The 23,989-nt window shown below is 37.7% G+C and overlaps 1 protein-coding gene across 1 annotated transcript in view; it reads right to left on the reverse strand.

Moving 5' to 3' along the window:
* Positions 1-17,948, reverse strand: part of LOC123876331 — a 303,592-nt gene extending 285,644 nt beyond the window's left edge. The window contains exon 1 of the mRNA XM_045922557.1: positions 17,681-17,948. The gene's annotated coding sequence lies outside the window, so the exon portion shown is untranslated. The remainder of the gene's footprint in view (positions 1-17,680) is intronic.
* Between the last annotated feature and the right edge of the window lie 6,041 nt (positions 17,949-23,989).

A 23,989-nucleotide genomic window follows, 5' to 3' on the forward strand; every position in this document is an offset into this window, starting at 1 on the left:
GGTACACGGCAACGTACCGGCCCGGTAAATTGCTTGGCAGCACGGCTTTGTAGGTGGGTGGTAACTAGCCACAGCCGAAGCCTCCCACCAGAGCAGATCAGAAATAAAAAAAATAAAAAATTCCAAACCCTTGCCCTTGAATTGAACCCGGGAACTTAGGTATATTTTCTAGGGTTAAGAAAGGATTATTACCAGACTTCATATCATAAATTCGTCCATAGTTTCGGTTATAATTGAATTTTCCACATAACATGATGTGGGTGGGTTATCCCACGTATCTGTTATGGTTAGTATGAGTCGTAGTTTAACATTTCGTCAACGTTGATGGAATTCGAATGTCAAAACACAATCACGTCAGAGGACCTTTATTTATACAATGTAGCTTATGTTAACCTAAGTAGCCGAATTTCCTCAAAATCGGATTAACGGATGGGCCGTGAAATGCGCTTACGCATTTACAACATACCTAAATAAGTGTATGGACAACATTATGTAACTCTACTTAGGTGGAACCTTGTATTTTGACCTAAATAAAGTAGGTACTTTTTAACGTACCTACTTTTTACTTTTTAACTCCCGACCCAAAAAGAGGGGTGTTATAAGTTTGACGTGAGGCAAGGACCTTAGGTTCATTTTACTGTGACGTCCGCGTCATTGTGAATCGAGCTTCGACGCTTTCGATCAACGATGGCGAGATGTAAAATCCCATACTAACCCTACTAATGCGTTTGGTTTCAAATTTAATTTTCCCCGAAAAGGGTTATGTTGTTTGGAGTTACACCTACTCAAATTATCTCTAAGTGGTTTAATTTGTTTTACGGAAAATGGTAACTCAATTTTTACTGTGTCCCTTTTGTCAGGCAGTTTTTTGCGTGAGTGGTTTAAGCTGGATAACATTACGTTATATAATTAGTATTCCGTGACGTATTTAGGGTTCCGTTTGCATAGGGTGCCAGCGGGACCCTATTATTAAGCCTCCGCTGTGCGTCCGTCTGTCTGTCAGCAGGTTGTAACTCATGAGCTTTACTTAATACGTAGAGAATTGAAATTTACACCGAGTGCCTAATCTAGAGTTTTTGTTGTCGCTATGACAACAAAATAAAATATAATAATAAAAATTTCAAAATAGCCGCCATGCAAATTAAAAAAAACCGGCCAAGTGATAAGATAAATCAAAAACTATTATGCATAAAAATAAATAAAATCTGTTTTAGAATGTATGTACAGGTAAGGCCCTTTGAAAATTTAAATACATTTTAATTTTTTAAATGATGTAACCACAAATTGGCGGCTTTTGAGATTTATTCCTTTACTTGTGCTATAAGACCTACCTACCTGCCAAATTTCATGATTCTAGGTCAACGGGAAGTACCCTATAGGTTTCTTGACAGACACGACCGACGGACGGACGGACGGACGGACGGACGGACAGACAGAAAGACAGACAGACAGACAGGACAACCCCAAAAAGGCATGTATAAGTATGTACGGAACCCTTCGTGAGCGAGTCAAAAAAATCACGCCGAACCGTTGCTCGGTTGCAGCGTGTTTTTTTTAAAGAATATTGCTCATGTTATTAATTACCAATGATCCTCTTTTCCCTCCAACTAAGCGTAAAGCTTGTGCTAGGGGCAGGTACGACAATAGTGCAATGGGTGGGCTTTGAACCGCCGACCTTTCGGTATTCAGTCCGCTCTTCAACCGTTGAGCTATTTTATAATGTTAGTTTGATATTACAGTCTATCAGGAAGCGAGATCGAAAAATCTTGTAAATATGTAAAAATAAAAAGAATAAGAAATAATAGAGAATAAGCAATGAAAGCGCTCCGCTTTCAAGCGAAATTACGCTCGGGTCGCAACAAAAGCAGTTCATCTCATTTTTGCTTTTCGCTCATACATAAATTACGTACGTTCCTTGCGCCGGTGTTTTAAGCGCAACGCACACCTTCAGAGAGGAATGGAGTTTTCAAAGTCAAAGTCAGGTATTGATTTTTTTACTATCACCACTTTATAAAATCACTCATACTTATTTGAACTATCAAAGCAGAACAACCAGATTATCAAACAAAATTACAAAAAAAAAGGATAAACTCACTGACTGACATATCAACGTACCGTTTAAATCAGTTTAAATCGCTGCTGGATCTAGAATCTTAAAATCTTGCGTGAAGGTTTTCTCCGTAAGGTAGACGAAACTCTAAGGCTTCCTTGTTTTCCTACGGAACCCTAATACCGTCCGAGCAACAAGACACAGCTAATTGAATAGCAAGAATGGCAGAGGAGATAAGGCAGTGTATAAAGACTGATTGCGACGGAATTTGGTTTATGGAGGCATTTACATAATACTCCCTCCTTCGGCCCATCAGTAGCTGACGCATTAAACCTGATTGCTGATAAGCAATCTTTGAAAAGATTCTCCTTAAGAGGGCTCTCTCCGTCACTCGTTTCATACAATCGTAGTTCCAATTTCATTTGAATATTAAGCAACCAAAGTCCATGAAATTTTGCAGACATATTCTAGAAACTAATATCTGTGTCTGTGGTATTTTAGATTTTGTCCGACCCCGGGATATAAGCTAACCCTGAACCAAACGTCAGAATCGGTTAAACTGTTGGGCCGTGAAAAGGTAGCAGACAGACACACAGACACACTTTCGCATTTATAATATTAGTATGGATGTGACATTAGAATAAACGCAGCGTTTATTCTCTTACGTCTTACAAGGACTTAATAGAAGGAAATCAATCTTTATTTAATTAAGTACTTTCGGGCAGCTTACAAATTGATTCGTTTACTTAGGAGCTGTCTTTCGTTAATTTGCCACTAACTTTTTTTTTTAATAATAAAATACCGAGAAAACGACCAGGCTGGTCACCTGATGTTAAGTGATTACCGCCGCCCATGAACATTTGCAGCATCCGAGGTACTTTAAGCCACCGTCAAAGTTGGCATGTCTATACATGCCAACTTTGACAACCACCCTGGCGCAGTAGTTAGGGGTTCCCGGCAGGGGTTTGGAATTTTATAATTTCTAAATCTCCGGTTTGGTCTGGTGGGAGGCTTCGGCCGTGGCTAGTTACCACCCTATCAGCAAAGCCGAGCCACAGTGTAGAACCTAAAGATATTGGGTGGGTTTATTGAAGACTGCCATACCCCTTCCAGGTTAGTCCGCTTCCATCTTAAACTGCATCATTGCTTACCACCAGGTGAGATTGCAGTCAAGGGCTAACTTGTATCTGAATAAACTAAAAAAGGTAACCTGAGGCGTCCACAATGAATTATACGAAGCTTGATACTATACGAAGACTGGTAGGTACCTACGGTGATCGGATGCGCAAATGATTCATATCTGGACCCGGCTTTTACCTTTGCCTAGAGTTTTTTTTTTTTTTATATTCACTATAAGGACGCGCTTGACCACTATCACACCTGATGGAAAGTGATGATGTGGTCTAAGATGGACGCGGTTACCTAGAAGGTGCCTATTCACTCTTGTCTTAAAGATACCCGGATAGTAATTGGTAGGAAACACAGATCGCGGAAGAGTTTTCCAAACCTTAGCCATGCGTATGAGGAATGATGACGCAAAACGTTTCGTGATCAGAAGACTCTTTCAGTTAAAAGTATTTTTGACCCGATAAGTTTAATTTGACTGTAACACATTATATATTTGGGATTCAATTCAAGCGAAAGCTTCGGTGATTACTCCTAGTCATTAGGTACTCAAACAGTCAGTTGTTGTTATTATGACAATAGCGTCAATATCCCCTGAGGAGCGGCGGGCGAGAGCGTGTGAATATTAACGATGCATGGACGTTAGCGAATATGTAATACACGGGTCCGTCGGGTGTCTAGTACTTTGCATTGGTAATGTCCTCAATAGTAGGAGGTTTCATACATTGCGCTCGGATGACGTCACAAGACGCATAAACAGTCAGTTGTTTTGTGCATGTTATAACAACGTCATATCCCCTGAGCGGCGGGCGTGAGCGTGTGCAATGTGCATAGTAACGATGCATGGACGTTAGCGGGGTGTAGTACATGGGTGCATCGAATGTCTAGTACTTTGCATTGGTAATGCCCTGGATGTCATGTGGATTTATACTTACCCGGATGACCTCCCAGTCAATACAATCTACCCAGTCATTAGATTATACTGTACATAACGCATAAACAGTCAGTTATTTTGTGCTTGTTATGAAATAGCCTCAATATCCCCTGAGGAGTGGCGGACGTGAGCGTGTGAATAGTAACGATGCATGGACGTTAGCAGGTTGTAGTACATGGGTGCATCGAATGTCTAGTACTTTGCATTGGTAATGTCCTGGATAGAATGAGGATTTATACTTACAATGCGCCCGGAAGACCACACAGCCAATACAATGACCCAGTCATTAGATCACACTGTACATATACGCATAAACAGACAGTTGTTTTGTGCTTGTTATGAAATAGCCTCAATATCCCCTGAGGAGCGGTGAGCGTGAGAGTGTGAATAGTGACGATGCATGGACGTTAGCCGGTATGTAATATACGGGTCCAATGTCTAGCACTTTGCCCTGGATGTCATGTGGATTTATACACCCGAATGACCTCCCAGTCAATACAATCTACCAGTCATTAGATTACACTGTACATATACGCACAAACAGTCAGTTGTTTTGTGCTTGTTATGAAATAGCCTCAATATCCCCTGAGGAGCGGCGGGCGTGAGCGTGTGAATAGTAACGATGCATGGACGTTAGCGGGGTTTACGGGTAAATTGGGTGTCTAGCACTTGTTATTGGATGGTATTTAGATAGAATAATAGTAAAGTTTATGTTGAGTTTTTGCCAGCGTTCTGGTTACGCCCTGTATTTAGTGGAAATGCCGCTTCTAGCTATAGGTACCATTCCTAAGTCTGTGGGTTGTAACAACTGGGGCGCTCAATTCATTTGAATTTCTTTGCGTACTTTGCTACAAGGTTTATTTATTTAGTGTCTTGATTAAATTTAATTTATTGTTGCTTTTTGTTTGTGTAGATTTTGCGAGCTATTTATACATAAAATATTCTTACGGACAAACATGGAATATTATTAAACCTATCGCTATTATAATGTTATAGACACGAAAGTGTGTTTGTTTGTTGATGTATTGGTTTCTTGGTTACCTTAATCAAAACAACGGAGCAATGCAACGAATCGACGTGATTTTTCATCCCGGAAAATCAAAGAGTTCTCACAGAATTTCCTAAAACCTAAATCCACCCAGATACAAATCGCAAGGATCATCTTATTTTAATTATTACAAGTGTAATTTATAAAATTTATAACACCCCCGACAAGTGAAGGTTACACTAATTAGAGAGCTGATAACTTTCAAACGGCTGAACCGATTTTCTTGGATTATAGCTAAGAACACTCTCGATCAAGCCACCTTTCAAACAAAAAAAAAACTAAATTAAAATCGGTTCATTAGTTTAGGAGCTACGATGCCACAGACAGATACACAGATACGTACGTATACACACGTCAAACTCATAACACCCTTCTTTTTGGGTCGGGGGTTAAAAATTAAAATTATACAACAGATTTCTGAATAAACATTCACAGACTTCATAATTTTACTCATCAAATTACAGATACACACGTCAAACTTATAACACCCCTCTTTTTGGGTCGGGGGTTAAAAATTAAAATTATACAACAGATTTCTGAATAAACATTCACAGACTTCATAATTTTACTCATCAAATCACAGATACACACGTCAAACTTATAACACCCCTCTTTTTGGGTCGGGGGTTAAAAAATAAAATTATATAACAGATTTCTAAATAAACATTGACAGAGTTCATAATTTTACTCATCAAATACCTATAAAGTTAAAACCAACATTAAAAAAACCATACATTAAAACCTATAGATATGTTAAGGCTCTCTTGAAATACGTAGTCCTATAATTAAAGGAGGCCTAAGCAATGTATCTTTGGAGACCTTTACTTTGCGATCATTATTGGAACAATAAGTACTTTAAAAGGAGTACTTTGAAAGGAGAGATATCTCTTGTGAAATAAAAACTGCCTAAGATAATTGTACAGAGTTTTTTTTCGTTTTGCTATGTCAAACAATTTTCTTTTTAACCCCCGACCCAAAAAGAGGGGTGTTATAAGTTTGACGTGTGTATCTGTGTATCTGTGTGTCTGTGTATCTGTGTATCTGTCTGTGGCATCGTAGCGCCTAAACGAATGAACCGATTTTAATTTAGTTTTTTTTTGTTTGAAAGGTGGCTTGATCGAGAGTGTTCTTAGCTATAATCCAAAAAAATTGGTTCAGCCGTTTAAAAGGTATCAGCTCTTTTCTGGTTTTCTTGTAGAAAAGAAGGTTAGATAACCGTTAGGTTCATAATATTATGTCAATTGACAAATGTCAAGCTGTCAAGATGGACGTTGCCTAAATACATAATTATTTATTTGAAAATGATGTTTTGGAAAACTCAGATACTTTAGATAGTAGTCCAAGAAAATCAGTTCAGCCGTTTGAAAGTTATCAGGTCTTTTCGGTATTTTCTAGTTACTGTAACCTTCACTTGTCGGGGGTGTTATAAATTTTTAATTTACACTTGTTCTCAATTCAAACGGATAAACTGTGCGCGAACATGAAATAACGAATCCTAGGCCGGTCACATACAGTCATCGATGTATACAGTCGGAATTCCGTTTCGAAATTCCGATTCGGAATATCGATTCGGGATGTCGAACGCAGTAAATCCATACAAATCTATGGACCAACTACATATACAGTAGTTTTCCGTTCGATTTTTTTCCCGATTCGAAATTCCGCATTGAAGCTTGTGCGCTCGGAATCCCTATCTGTTTGTGTGTTAAGCAATCACGCCTAAAGTACTTTAAACAAGCGAACGTCTTCACCTCTTTTCGCGTCTAATGTTAAAGTTAACTATTACAATATTATATAGTTAATCTGTCTGACTGTGTGTTACGCAATCATAATCTAGAGCCTGAGAAAGGGCATAGGCTACTTTTTAATGCGAAAAGAGGGCTGTTAGAGGTTGAAATAGGGTATGAAAGTTTGTATGATAATTACATCATTTTTCAAGCTAGTTGCTAGAAACTTATTTTTTTGGGCTTTTGATTAATGGACTTTACCTGTAAATTCTAAAACAGATTTTTATTTATTTTTATGCATAATAGTTTTTAATTTATCGTGCAAAATGTTGGAAAATACCCCACCACGGTTTGGGGCGAACCACTAGTTTATGTACAGACAAAAAAAAGAATCCGACGAATTGAGAACCTTCTCCTTTTTTTGAAGTCGGTTAATAAATAGTCCAGATGTTATTAGAAACACTCTGGAATAATGTCAGAGCTATTAGGGTGGAACTATTTGCTCATCTGTCCATCTGTGACGAGGGAGCGGAAGGGATGGGTTGTTTTGGCACAAGGTTACCCCGAGAGCTGATGGCAGAAAAATATAAAGCATTAACTCGCATGTCAGAAACAAAAAACCGGCCCAGTGCGAGTCAGACTCGCGCACCGAGGGTTCCGTACTCAGGTAATTTTTCCGACATTTTGCACGATAAATCAAAAATTATTCCGCATAAAAATAAATAAAAATCTGTTTTAGAATATACATGTAAAGCCCTTTTATATAATACCACACTTGGTATAGTTATCTTACTTTGAAAATTGAAATGCATTTTAATTTTAATTTAATGATGTAACCACAAAAGGTTTTTGGATTACTCCTTTACTTGCAGAGAGAACAGTTCAAGAGCAAATACAGAAATGGTTTGACCCTGTCGTGTGGAAATATTTACAAAAGACCTGTCTATCTACAGTAGACACTAGAAATCTATCGTTTGATAAAGATGGAAAATGCTGGAATAAATTACCACCAACTCTTTAGCTATAAAGGAGGATTAGTTGGGCGGTTTCCTTGTTATTTGGTTAGCCGACTAGGGTTATTCGGTTCGCAATTGCCATCAGTGTTGGTAAAGTGTTTGATGACCATTTTGGCGCTAAACTTATCAAGCTGGAGTACATGTTTCAAGACTTCTACTAACTAAGATCTAGTAATTTCAATGGGAGTTTAATGAGATGTAGTGTGACAAATTAAAAAACATACTTTTTATAAACAATTTTGATCATATAAATTGTATACATATAAACGCAAATATAAGTCGAGTCTTAAGTAAACGCTAGTTTATATATAAGCTAGACGACGCGACTTCAACTGCGTGGATTTAGGTTTATTAAAAATCCCGTGGGAACAAATAGCCTATGTCCATCCCCGGGAGCTAGGGAGGAGGAAGCTAATTCTGTGCCAAATTTTATGAAATCGGTTAAACTGTTGGGCCGTGGAAGTTTTCAGACAGACAGACAGACACACTTTCGTATTTATAATATTAGTATAGATATGGATATTTTATGAATTTAGCAATATCCAAATTATGTAGATTATTTTGTGTGTCAAGGATTTGGAAGTAAATACATAGTAGAAACTATTTGTCCATCTGTCAAGTAGTGACGAAGGATTACAAAAGGACGGAATGTAGGGCCCCCTGACGTTCATAAGGTAGTTTTCGGTATTATCTGACAAGTCGATTAGGGTCACTCTCTTTGGAGATCGTCTTGGACGTCGAAAAGACGATAGATTTTCCTGTTTTGTAGTGTCCGACTGAACCTTCGGCAGTAGAAATGCGCATTCTGTGAAAATTTCAACTCTACCTATTCTGGTTCACGAGATATAGCCCACTGACAGACAGACGGACGGATAGCGGAGGCTTAGTAATAACTGGGTCCTGTTGGCACATTTCAAGTACCTACAAACACTTGCGTAAGGATACACAATTTTCTTTGCTTCAGCAAAATATCAGTTGGCAGAACAACCAAGCCGTTTCAGCAAATTGGTTACAAGGCAAGAGATAAGAAAATACTGCCTACATCTTGGACCTCACAGCATACCTACCTTGTTTACCCAAATACCTACGGCAAAACCCAAACGAAGGTTTTAGCAGTTTATGTGTGTATTTAATTATGTATGTTCCCTTCCGGCATCAGTTTGCTCCTCCACTTTTAATATGGGTAGCTTCAGGTTAAGATTGAATAGGCATCTTCTAGACAAGCACGCTCCATCTTAGGCTGCATCATCACTTGCCAGCAGGTCTGATTGCAGCCAAGCGCTGTTATGCAGAACTCTCATGTATCTATACTAATAAATAAAATTGGAGTGCCTGTCTATTATTTCGAAATAACTACCGCAAATTAAGGTCATATGGTTATTTGAACGATACTATAACTGAATCACACGTTTTTAAAATTTTTGTCTCTCTGCCTGTCTGTCTGTCTGTCTGTCTGTTTGAAAAGGCTAATCTTGGGAACGGCGGACCCGATTTTGACGGGATTTTCACAGACAAGTAGAGAATTGGGAGGCTCCTTGACCAGGGCTACTTTTTTAACCGACTTTCAAAAAGGGAGTTGTGTTTTTATACCTATGTACACCGAAATCTCCGAGATTTCTGAACCCATTTGCGTCATTTCTTTTTTAATCGATAGAGGAACTTTGCGACATTGTTTTATAAAAAATTTGGAGTCCAACTCCTCAATCCTGATGCTGCAGGGGATCTGACCAATCTACGCGGGCGAAGCTGCGGGCATCAGCTAGTATTCAATAAACATCGTGAGGTAACGTGTATGACTGGAAATTCGCCATAATGTTCTCAAAGGTGACGGGAGAGGCCAATTTGCGCTCGGCCCACGTGGACTTATGGGCAGCTGTGGCCTAGCTATGGCCTGAACCCATCTGATTCTGAGATAAAGCAAAGTAGTGATGAGATGACGACGATGAATATACTCTAAAAATCTTTTCATAGCGATGGTGCATATAGCCTTAGAGAACCTACATGCAAACTCTCGATTTTTCAGACTCAACGATTTTTAACCCCCGACCCAAAAAGAGCGGTGTTATAAGTTTGACGTGTGTATCTGTGGCATCGTAGCTCCTAAACTAATTTTAATTTAGTTTTTTTTTTGTTTGAAAGGTGGCTTGATCGAGAGTGTTCTTAGCTGTAATCCAAGAAAATCGGCTCAGCCGTTTGAATGTTATCAGCTCTTTTCTAGTTACTGTAACCTTCACTTGTCGGGGGTGTTATAAATTTTTAATTTACACTTGTAACTGTATATTTCGCGACAGGTCGACATGGCAATGGGGTGGGGACGCCCCGCACACCCACCCCGGTTGCCATCTAAACTTATCGCGCACTATAGGTACATTGATATATGAAAGATTCTTTTCGTGATACCAATACAATAAAAATGTGTTGATTTGCTTTGAAACGTACCACATATGGCTACCTTCTCTTTTATTCAATTTACTACTACATGGAAACTCTCGTCACGTGAACCGTCGATTAAACGTTAGATTAAAGGATAACATCATATAAAACGATTTCTGTACTAAATAGTAAATCTCAAACTAACAATGCTTTCAAAGCATTGCTTAGGTACCTACTATGTTACAATGATTCAAAGTAAGAACTAAATATTTAATGGCTTAACAGATAATATAGGGAAAAGATGGGGAACTATTAAATTTTATTTATAAACATATTTTGAACGATTTCACCAATTTTCAGCTTGTTGTAAATTTAAGTAGCTTCACTCTTATTTTTTGGTTTAATTTGACCGGACTATAACTTACAATTTAAAAAACCCCCGACACAAAAACCTCTATAAGAAAAGAAAAGATCTGATAACATTCAAACGGCTGAACCGATTTTCTTCAATTGTAGCTAAGAACACTCTCGATCAAGCCACTGTAATTGACATATTAAGCAACTTTTTATCCCAGAAAATCAAACAGTTTCCACGGTTTAAAAACCTAAATCCACGCGGACGAAGTCGCGGGCATGCTCTAGTGAGTAATAAAACTTGGCTTTGGTTAGTATAGAATCTTTAGGTGAAAAGTTATTTCGACTGTTATTCACGTAGTCGCGTGTCGTCACGAAAGAAATGTGATTAGCATGCAATGGTTCTTATGCTGTTATAATTATTATTATTTGATAACAAACTTTTTCTACTGACTAAAAGAAATATAGTAGTCCCTGTGTAGGCATTACTTTGTGACCTAAATAATTTTCTAAGATGAAACCAGTGCCAATGTTATTATGCGAAAATGAGTCAATCTATCTTTACCTATAAATATGTATATTACTATGTCTTCACAACTCATCTTCTCTCTTCACAATTTTATAAGATTTTCACTCCCTCTGCACCCTTTTTAACCCCCGACCCAAAAAGAGGGGTGTTATAATTTTGACGTGTGTATCTGTGTATATGACTGTGGCATCGTAGCTCCTAAACTAATGAACCGATATTAATTTAGTTTTTTTTGTTTGAAAGGTGGCTTGATCGAGAGTGTTGTTAGCTATAATCCAAGAAAATCGGTTCAGCCGTTTGAAAGTTATCAGCTCTTTTCTAGTTACTGTAACCTTCACTTGTCGGGGGTGTTATAAATTTATAATTTACACTTGTCCATTTATTTATAAGAGTTCAAAATGTACCTAAGTAAACGGTAGATAGAATTTCTAAAAACAAATAAATATCGAGACACAGAATACCTAATCAAAGGAAATGAAATGAAAATGAATACCGCAGTATATTTACTTTAACCAGCTGTTTGACCTCGGTCAAAAGTTTCCGGAAAATTAAGGAGGATCGAGTTATGACTTTGTAAATACAATAAAACGTTTATCTGAGTTTGTTTCAAAGATTACCAATTTGAATGTTATTCAATGTAAATTTAAACTGAGCTTAGTAAATAGTAAATATAAATATTCCGTGTTCCTTGCCACGTATAACCTAAAAGCCTTCAAAACAAGAGTGAATAGGCATCTTCTAGGCAAGCGCCACATCATCACTTTCCATCAGGTGTGATTGTGTTCAAGCGCTTACCTATAGTGAATAAAAAAAAAAAGCGCACTCTAACTTACACCTCATCATTGCTTCTAGCATGATTGTCGTCTAGCGCAAGCCTTTTTCAAGCATTTCGTCATACAATAAAAAAACCGGCTAAGTGCGATTCAGACTCGCGCACCGAGGGTTCCGTACTCGGGTATTTTTCCGACATTTTGCACGATAAATCAAAAATTATTACCCATAAAAGTAAATAAAAATCTGTTTTAGAATGTACAGGTAAAGCCCTTTCATATGATACCCCACTTGGTCAAGTTATCTTACTTTGAAAATTGAAACACATTTTATTTTTTTGTGATGTTCGGATTTTTTTCTTTGCTTTTGCTATGAGACCTACCTGCCAAATTTCATGATTCTAGGTTAACGGGAAGTACCCTATAGGTTTTCTTGACAGACACAAAAGACGGACAGACAGACAGACCATGAAGTGATCCTATAGGGTTCCTTTTTTCCTTTTGAGGTACGGAATGTACTTATGTGAAAAATAACGAAAAATCAATTTTCATTCTCTTTAATAATGAGCTCTAGCCCCATAAACTACCACTATATACAAAACATTAGGTGCCACATTTTATCACACTAATATTATAAATATTAAAAATATTATAAAGGAGAAAGTTTGTATGTGTGTGTGTGTGTGTATGTTTGTTACTCCTTCACGCAAAAATTACTGGACGGATTGGGCTGAAATTTAGAATAGCAATAGATTATACCCTGGATTAGCACATAGGCTACTTTTTATCCCGGAAAATCAAAGAGTTCCCACGGGAATTTTAAAAAACCTACATCCACGCGAACGAAGTCGCGGGTATCAGCTAGTTACTACTATCAAAGATCCTATTGCGACCAGCCTCATACAACCCGCAGCGTGCGAAAACCAACACATTTTTTTAGGCCTTTTCTGTTTCACATAGGGGCATTTAGAGAGCATTTTTGATGATAAAAGCGTTTCGCTAAATTATGTAAACATTGCTAAGCGTTACGACAGTATATTATATGTTAAAAAGAGGTACATATTATGTTACATACGGGTCTAAAGTACAGATTGCCAACAACGATCAAAGACTACCCGAGATATTATATGCGTACGAAATCCGATCGCGCTCATAGAAATAATTAGAAATTAAATGAAATAATGAAAATCACACTAATATTATGAAGGCGAAAGTTTGTATGTGTGTGTGTGTGTGTATGTTTGTTACTCCTTCACGCAAAAACTACTGGACGGATTGGGCTGAAATTTAGAATGGAGATAGATTATACTCTGGATTAGCACATAGGCTACTTTTTATCCCGGAAAATTAAAGAGTTCTCACGGGATTTTTAAAAAACTAAATTCACGCGGGCGTAGCTGCGGGCATCAGCTAGTATTACAATAAAACTTAAAGCTAGCCTTATCTAATTACTATACAAATCATGCCCGCGTGGAATGGTGCCAAGAATACTGGCTGCATTTCCGCGTTGGACAGCCAGGCTGATCCGTTGCGCAAAAAATGAGCCAGCCCTTCTGTCGCCCGATGAGGCTATTAAACGCGGTGAAATGTAATAATAGAATACTCACGCGTGATTATGTAATCCCTCGTTGGCTATTTTTAACCCCCGACCCAAAAAGAGGGGTGTTATAAGTTTGACGTGTGTATCTGTCTATCTGTGTGTCTGTGTATCTGTGTATCTGTCTGTGGCATCGTAGCTCCTAAACTAATGAACCGATTTGAATTTAGTTTTTGTTGTTTTTCGTGTCTGTCAAGACTCGTCAAGGAAATCAAAACGTATAGTGCAGGTACTTCCCGTTGATCTAGAATAATGGTTTGGCAGGTAACAAGTCTTAGGTTAGTATAGCATATGGAAAGGAAAGTGATCCAAAAACCGTGAAATTAGTGGTTACATTAAAAAAAAAACCGGCAAAGTGCGAGTCAGACTCGCGCACTGAGGGTTCTGTACTCGGGTATTTTGTTCAACATTTTGCACGATAAATCAAAAACTATTATACATAAAAATAAATAAAAATCTGTTTTAGGATGTACAGGTAAAGCCCTTTCATATGATACCCCACTTGGTATAGTTATCTTACTTTGAAAATTGAAACACATTTTAATTTTTTTTAAATGATGTAACAACAAATTCGCGTTTTTCAGATTTATTCCTGTACTTGTGCTATAAGACCTACCTACCTGCCTTTCATGATTCTAGGTCAACGGGAAGTACCCTATAGGTTTCTTGACAGATAGACTATTAAAAATAATATAATACTAAACTAATTAAAGAATAAAACTAAATTAAAACCGGTTCATTAGTTTAGGAGCTACTATGCCATAGACAGATACACAGATACACACGTCAAACTTATAACACCCCTCTTTTTGGGTCAGGGGTTAAAAACTTTCAAGCACGTAGGTTTCCTAACTGTTTTCCGTTACCGTTCAAGCAAAGTGATATTTAATTGCCTAAAACGAACATAACTCCGAAAAGTTAGACATGCCCGGAATCGAATCCCAAACTCCCCGAATATGTCGCCGAAGTCTTAACCACTAGGCTGCCACCGCATTTTATCCATCTATCTTATTACCAGAGAAAACAATTGCAGTGGTCTACGACAGTTCACTCTGTCTACATGTCTACGAATAATCGTAGCTTCTACGACCTACGCCAAAGGCCTACGAAACACAATCTTATATAAAAATAAAAATATAGTTTGTTTGTCTATTCGTTACTTACCTAGACTTTCGTGCACCATTCACACAAATGAACTGAAACTTTGTACAGTTGTTGTAGGCACTTGCGTAAAGATTCTTGACATAACTACTGGTAGGTGGCGCACCAGTTGCATTGCAACGCATGCCGGGCAAAGTAGTAGTAATTATAAAGCCTTATTGCAATTAAACACAGACCATTTTAAAAATAAAAACTAGCTTAAGTGCAAACCGTAGTTAATAGCCTCATCTGGTGACAGAAGGGCTGGCTTATTTTTTGATCAAAGAATCGACCTAGCTGTCTAGCGCAGTTATGCAAGCAGTAGGTACTTTTGGCACCATTTAGATACAATAGTTAGATAAGGCTAGGTTTGTTTAATTATAAAATATTCAAAAAAAAAAAAACAAGAAGAAAAACAATTATACTAGGGTGCAAAGGCGGCCTTATGACTAAAGCAGAAGTAGATGAATAACTTATGTTATTCATAAGTACACCAATTACGAAATAATTACCCTGTGAGACAACACGTACAGTTTGCAACTGGTTGAGATGGCAACCGGGGTGGGGACGCCCTGCACACCCGCGCTACCCCTGCGTTAAGCCTATGCGGGTGAGCGCGAGTGACGTGCGGGTATACGAGGCGTCCCCACACCTCATACCCCGATTGCCATCTCAACCTGTCGCGTATTATAGGCATAAATGAATGCCCTCCCGACCGAATTTTGGCTACAGCGGCCAATCTCCATATAGATTAGTCAACTACGCGGGAGATATTATAGTAAACAAGTGTGTCCGCAAACACACTGTGCACTCTCTATTCCCTCACTCTCCGATGGGACGGAAATCCGACACGACCGGAGAGAGATCAGGCATAGGGCCGACGACTTTATGTGCGCTCCGAGACACGGGGGTTCAACTCCGCTAACTTTCATTACCCTGTGCTCGAAGATAGTTACAGAAAATTTCTTAAGAGAAAAATCCGATTGGTACCGAACTATTTTTTGACCCGACCCGAGAACCGAACTCAGGACCTCGTCATCTGCAGTTGAACATGCTACCCACTTCCAACGGGGCAGTTAATTTCCTTATTAATAAAATAACAAAATAATTATAGCCTCGATAGCTCAACGGTTGAGGAGCGGACTGAATTTCGAAAAGTCAGCGGTTCAAACCCCACCCGTTGCACTATTGTCGTACCCACTCCTGGCACAAGCTTGGAGGGAAAAGGAGAGTATTAGTCATGATTAGCATGGCTAATATTCTTTGCAAACAAGTGCAAATTAATAACACCCCTGAAAAGTGAAGGTTACAGTAACTAGAAAAGAGCTAATAAATTTCAAACGGCTGAACCGATTTTCTTGGATTATATCTAAGAACACTCTTGATCAAGCCTCCTTTCAAACAAAAAAACTCAATTAAAATCGCTTCATTAGTTCAGGAGCTACGATGCCACAGACAGATACACAGATACACACGTCAAACTAAGAACACCCCTCTTTATGGGTCGGAGGTAAAAAAAAATTACTTACATATCTATCTACATAGGTGTACATAATTTATGTAGACGGAACTAGATAGGCAGTACATATTATGTAGATAAAATAACTTGTACTTATATAATCTAAGTGTATGTATTACATTCGTAACGTGATATTAGTTCGAGTTCGTGTGGCAAGCCACAAGTTGGAAGTTGTAATTCTATCAACGACATATCTACGCCTTCCTATGTATTGGAAGCGTACGATCAGTAGGTATTATATCATTCATGTATGATTCAAGCACTCCAGGGTATTGCCTAATTAAGCAAAGTAGATATAACATATAAGTAATAATATCATGTTTAACCCTAGCATGTGCCTTGTCTAATTGAAATGTTTAATTGCCATGGACTGAAACTCTTCGATTAAGTTGAATAAAAGTTCTCAAGATGCCTGGCAAGCTATGTTTATATATATTATACATTATACAACTAGACGAAACCCGCGAATTCATCCGCATGGATTTAGTTTTTAAAGATTCCGTGGGACCTGTTTGATTTTCCGGGATAAAAAGTAGCCTATGTCCGTCCCCGGAATATAAGCTAACCCTGTGGCCTGTACTAAATTTCGTCACGATCGGTTAAACTGTTGTGCCATAAAAGGTAGCAAACAGACAAAAGACAGACACACTTTCGCATTTATAATATTAATAATTAGTATATTAACATAATCATATTTTATTTACGCATATTTATAAATAAGACTTGTAAAAAGATCTAGATAGATAGAGCCTTGGGTAGAGATAATGTGGAAAAGCTTTAAAAGTACGAAAATTAGATGCCTTGCCACATAATATACCTAACCTTAGTCATTAAAAATCTATTAAGTAATATACTACTTAATAAGTATTTATTTCAATTACTTACTTGATTAAGAATTTATTCACTTTCACAGTGAGAAACTACTCACTCTCACTAAGAAAGGATTTTTTGGGAATTCCACCACTAAAAGGATATTTTTATCCCCTAAATAGGGCATGAAAATTTGTATGTAAATCATTTTTCAATTTATATATCCATGAAAGTATTTGTATGTATTTAAAGAAAAAAAAAATACATGTTTAAGTACCTATGTGTTTCAAAATTTTCAGAAATTGTACCGCTAAGAAATTTTCAGAAATTCTATCCCCAAGGTACATTCAAAAATTCTATCCCTAAAACATTTTCAAGAAATTCTATCCCATAGGAATTTTCAGAAATTATATCCCTTTGGGATTCTCAAATATCCACTAAGTAATTTTCAATAATTCCTAATAAGCTGAGCGAAGCAGGAACGGATCAGTTATTTACTATTTTATTTATCAACGCTACTAATTTTTATTTTCATACTTTTTGGATCATTTATTAGTATAAATAATTGATTAATTTTTTTTTAGTAAATATACAATAAAAAATCCTTCGCACACATATAACTTAAAATTATAATAAAACCACTTTATTAACCAATATTTTGACTTTATTATGTGAAACCTATCCTTACCTCAAAGTAGAGTAAGACGTCTCTACTTCACTTTCCAACCACAGACACAGAAAAAAAATCCACACGAAATTCACAGCACGTTTACATTTAAAACACTTTTTTTGATTCCCTTATTTTTTTTAATCACTAGGTTTTTATCGTGTACACTTCGCGAGTAAGTTTTACGAGTACAATTTACACGCAACAAAACCTCTTTCCTCTGCACGGAGGGACGGGCGTTATGAACGACCTGTTTCAGCCTCTGAAAGCAGGCGACTGACGTGGACATGATCGCAGCGCGCATTTATTTTATTTATTTTTATTATATTCCAGTTAAAATGATCAATTCATTGCCGGCCCACTACTGAGTACAGGTCTCTTCTCAGACTGAGAAGGGTTTAGGCTATAGTCTGCCACGCTGGCCCAGTGCGGATTGGCAGAATTCACACACCTTTGAGTATATGGAGAACTCTCAGGCATGCAGGTTTCCTCACGATATTTTCCTTCACAGTTAAAGCGAGTGATTACTTAAAACGCACATACCTAACTGAAAAGTTAGAGGTGCGTGCCCGGGATCGAACCCCTGACTTCTGATTGTGTATTCCGATACAGTGAATTAAGGTTTATTGTAGGACTTTGGGACCCCCATCGGTTTTTCGAACTATGTGCCCTGCCTACTGCCACTTCAAATCTTTAAGCCCGTGTAATTTCAAAAAATAGTTATATTTACACATATCAGGCAAATGACAGACATATATAGTAGTTTCAAGAACATGTCTACAAAATTACATCAGTCCCGTTGTCCCCGTTAGCCGTGTTCCCATTAATGGGGACAGCGGGAATTTAATAAAATTATTGAAAACTCATCCCATTGTCCCCGTTCCCTGTCCGCGCTTAACGGGGATAACGGTACATTAACGGATAACCTAAATACGTTTGTATGGAGTAAGTGACGATGAGACCACCACTAAGCCTAATAAGTAGCGATGACCGACTGTCTGAATGTGCGGAAATTTGATACTTTCGCCCCTCCTACCCACTTAGTGCCGAAAGGTACTCATTACACCATTATTAGGTCAATTACTGCTGTTAACACCTTTAGTGGAATCAAATCATAAAAACCGGTCCTTCGTAAGCTGTGTTCGTAAGGAACCCTTCATGTGTGAGTCGAACTCGCACGGGAACGGTTCCGTACTATTATAAAAGAAATATTTTTTTTATTTGCATGGCGGCCATTTTGAAATTCTTATTAGTTTTTGCTGTAGCGGCAATAGAATTAATTACACATTCTCTGTAAATTCAATCTCTATCATCAACTCTCTACCTATTACGGTTCACGAGTTACAGCCCGCTGATAGACAAACAGATGGACGGACAGACGGACGGACAGTGGAGGCTCAGCAGGTAATAAGGTTTCGTTGGCATCCTTTGAGAACGAAACCCTAAAAAGTGCATTATTTCGATTCTGATGTCTTTCTCTACAATTTCTTTTTCTCTACTACTACGTTTCATCTACTTTGTTAGCCTATGTGTTAATTCACGGTATAATCTATCTTCATTCCAAATTTCAGCCAAATTCGTCCAGTAGTTTATGCGTAAAAGAGTAACAAGCATACACACACACACAAATACAAACTTTCGCCTTTATAATATTAGTGTGATAATAACATCCATTCAGGATCTAATCGCGAGCTCCCTCACTCTAGTTCACTCTGCTACCGTTATAAGATTAATGCACGAAGGTCGCGACCCGCAGCAAAGGAAATAAGACGCAGAGAGAGAAGAGAAAAATTCCCGCTGAATTTTCATTAAAAGTTTTAGTGCTTAATTTGTTATTTTAATTTATCGCTCGCGAGCAGCGAGAAATCCCTAGAAGAAAACTGCATACCTTGAAATTTCTTTATTAGGACCTTTCACTACGAATATGATAGCTCAACTCGCCTAAGGGCACTTTCACAATTCTTGAGTTACGCCAACGTACGACGGATCATGGGAATTTACATGGGAATAACATTTTTTTTTAAAGAATATTAGTCACTTTTTAATCATGACTAACATTCCCATTTCCCCTCCAACTAAGCGTAAAGTTTGTGCTAGGAGTGGGTACGACAATAGTGCAACAGGTGGGATTTGAACCGCCGACCTTTCGGATTTCAGTCCGCTCCTATAACCGTTGAGCTATTGAAGCTTTTAGTTTGTTCCTCCCCAAGCCCACTCCTCAATAACAGCGTAAATACATACAATGAAACAAACCACGTATACTGTAACCCACTAACAAATATTTTAAAAATTTTCAACGGGATCTTTAAAAAAACCTGAACCAATGTTGCGGGGTTAACCTATGTGCTCCATATACCTAATCATATTCGAACTGACCACTTGGTCAGTTTACTCGGCACAATCGGATGTCCCAGGCCAATCAGGTTCTGTTGATCAACCGCGTCGTGTCGGTCTACGTTTCGAACCTACCTAAAGTTCATGAATACTTTTTAAAATGTTAATTAACTAAAGAGTTTCATTTCCTTTAAACTTATATGTATAAAACTAAGCATACTCATCTGACATCCAGGCTTTGCATGAGTGCCTCAATAGGCCTCAATCTATATTTTTTCCATAAAAATCTATACCTACACATAATAAAATTGTAGAAAAGTGGTGTCTGTACAATGGAAATATAATAAAAAAAAAGTAGCAGGGGTTGTTATTATATCGATGCCCGAACCCGAAATTCTAATTAATTTTTTTTTGTCTGTTTGTCTGTGTGTTTGTGCACGCTAATATCAGAAACGGCTTATTCGATTTAGATACGGTTTTCACTAATATATTGTAGTAAGCTTCACTTAACATTTAGAGTTTATTTCATGTCAATCATCGGTTCATAAATAAAAAAGTTATGTCAATTTAAAGAATCACGGCGAACATTTTTAACGTACAGACTACAGAGTACGTACTACACGCCTCGCGCCTGAGTGTCCGTAGCTATATAAAGCGCGCTGAGAGCTATTCCACGCGAACGAAGTCGCGGGCACAGCTAGTATAAAATAAATGTTAATAAACAATTTAGTATTTCCATAGAGACGTAGATTTGATAGTTATACCCGATTAGGTAAATACTACTAGATCAAAGAATGAAACATTGGTAGGTAATATTAAAGGGGGTGAATCCACATCCAAGACCCGGCGAACATGCTGATACAATCGTACAATGCCTGAATAAGTAATCAATTCACGGAAATTTCTAGATCAAGGAAGGGAAGCTGAAGGAATGCCTAGTTTTAGAGCTTGTATTTGATCTTAGTTGGATTTCTCTCTCCTAAAATATCTGTCCGTCTGTCGTCTGCTCGTCTGTCTGTCAAGAAAACCTATAGAGTATTTCCCGTTGACCTAGAATTATGAAAGGCAGATAGGTTCTTATAGCACAAGTAAAGAAATAAATCCATAAACTGTGAATTTGTGGTTACGTCACAGAAAAAAAATTAAAATGTCTTTCAATTTTCAAAATAAGATAACTATGTATATCAAGAGGGGTAGAATATGAAAGGGCCTTACTTGTACATTCTAAAACAGATTTTTATTTATTTTTAAACATAATAGTTTTTGATTCATCATGCAAAATGTCGGAAAAATACTCGAGTACGGAACTCTCGGCGCGCAAGTCTGACTCGCACTTGGCCGGTTTTTATTCATTTTTACGCACAACCACTTAGTGCGTTAAACTGATCGCATGAATCCACTGGAAATATTATACTTAAATTAAAAACTAAAATAAATTAAATTAAATCTAAAACCTCATCGAGACATTGTACCCAAGATGCTGGCAGCATTACCCAGCTCTCGGGTCCCCGATTGACTCGAAATTTCCTCATAAAGAGTTCAAGCCCCCGGGACCCACGACCCCAAGGTCTTCATAAATAAAGCGTATCTAATGTACTTAATTCTAAGCGAACCCAAAATTTCTGATTACTTTCGTCTTTACAAAAATACGTGTGTTTAGTTAATCTTACATCAAAGAAGGGAGTACGCGTGTAATCGTCTGTGAAAGACGCCCGGGTTCACGGAAATTCCTAGAATTATGTTCACGTGGAGAAATTCTCATTTAAAATGTAAAAAGGATGTCGGCGAGATAAAATATTAGTTCTAGACCGTATCTTAGGCTTCGGAAGATTTGTAAAGAAAATAAGGTTTTTAAATAAATAGAGTAGAGAGTAGTAGAGTAAAGCCTCTTAATAGCTCAACGGTTGAGGAGCGGACTGAAATCTGAAAGATCCGCGGTTCAAACCCCACCCGTTGCATTATTGTCGTACCCACTCCTGGCACAAGCTTTACGCTTAGTTGGAGGGGAAAGGGGAATGTTAGTCATGATTAAAATGACTAATATTCTTTAAAAAAAATAGTAGAGTGTAATAATGTAATTGTAAGCAAAAACTTTATTTTTGACTGATTCCGTCTTTTACAAAAATACGTTAGTTCGTTTTTAAAAGACGGAAAGTAGGTTTGCTTGTTTGTTGTAAGTTTGTTGTTTATTTAAATGACCTTGAAAGTTTTTTAAATAAAGTAAGGATGTCAAATAAATAAAGTGTAGTACTAATACGAGGGCGGCACTGAAAATTTCGGGAATCAAGGAAGTGACACAACATTACTATTTAAAAATGTATTTATTGCTTTTCGAAGTATTCTCCACGAAATTTGACACATTTTTCCATACGATGAAACCAATCATTGAAGCAACCATTCCATTCGGAAGTTGGGGTCTTCAAAATGGCCGTTTTGTAGGCGTCCACAGCTTCTTCAGGTGATGAAAATCGCTGACCACGCAATGTATTCTTTATTTTAGGGAAAGTACAGAAATCATTAGGGCTTAGGTCGGGGCTGTATGGCGGATGGTCTAATAATTCTATGTTTTCTTGCTCTAAAAACTCTTTTGTTCTGTGCGCGGTGTGAGAACTTGCATTGTCGTGATGGAGGATGATGCGGCGGTTGCAGTTCTCTTTACGAAGTTCAGAAACGACCTGTGGCAAACAAATGCTAGCATACCATTCTGCATTAACCGTTCTTTGTCCCTCAAGAGGAATAGTCGCAACATGGCCGGTTTTGGAGACAAACGTGGCCACCATTTTTTTTGCAACACTTCGTGAACGAACAATTTTTGTTGGCTTTAACTCATTTTCGAACACCCAAACTCGTGACTGGTTTTTTGTTTCGGGTTCGTACGCGTATATCCAGGATTCGTCACCTGATACGATGTTGTATACAGCATTTGAGGATCCTGCGTGGAATCTTTCGAGAGTTCTGACGCACCAAGTAACGCGAGCCGCTTTTTGCTCTTCACAGAGCAAATGCGGTATCCATCGGGAAAACAACTTTTTTACACCTAATTGTTCATGCAAAATTATTTGTATTTAACTCATGCCAATGTCTAAAGTTGCCTGAATTTCGCGGTATGTCACATGTCGATGTTCCTCAATCAGCTTACGCACAGCATCAATGTTTTCTTGGGTGACTGCAGTTTTTGGACGACCTTGACGGGGATCATCACTGAGCTTGACACGTCCACGTTGAAATTCAGCAAACCAGCGATAAATTGTGGTTTTGGATGGGGCTTCATCACCAAATGCAGAAATCATCCGGTCAACACACTATTTTTGTGTTAAACCCATCGATGTATAGTTAAACCACTTCGAAAGTCATAATAAATCATCGCTCTAAAATTTTCTCGAGTCAATTCCATTTTCTCAGCGACTAAACAAGTTTGACAAGACATTGTGAAAAGACCGAGAATCTTTTTTTAAATAAATAAATGGTATTCAATTTTTAAAACCTAGGAGTTTTCAATTAAAAAGATTTTATTATAACAGGGACAGTGGAAATATTCCATTCCCGATACTTTTAGTGCAGCCTATGTATAATTCTAAGCAACAACTTTATTTCTGATTTCTTTCATCTTTTACAAAAAGACGTAAGTTTTGTTAATAGAAAAGAATATATTTTTTTTATATTTTTATTCAAGTAAACTTTGCACTTACTTCTTTAATCTTAGATCAAAGAAAAAAGTAAGCGTAATATTAAAAGGAATGAAATGGATGAATCAACATCCAAGACACGGGGTAGGTACATGCTAATACAAGTACAATTGCGCAATGCCTGAATAAGTAATGGTCTGTGAAAGACGCCCGGGTTCACGGAAATTCCTAGAATTAGATTCACGTGGAGAAACTCTCATTTTAAATGTAAAAAGGATGTCGGCGAGACAAAATATTAGATCTAGAATGAGTCATAGGTCTTAGAAGATTTGCAAAGAAAGTTAGGTTTGAAAAAACTGGCCAAGTGCGA

Source organism: Maniola jurtina, chromosome 21, assembly GCF_905333055.1.
Source record: "Maniola jurtina chromosome 21, ilManJurt1.1, whole genome shotgun sequence".
Classification (NCBI taxonomy): Eukaryota; Metazoa; Arthropoda; class Insecta; order Lepidoptera; family Nymphalidae; genus Maniola; species Maniola jurtina.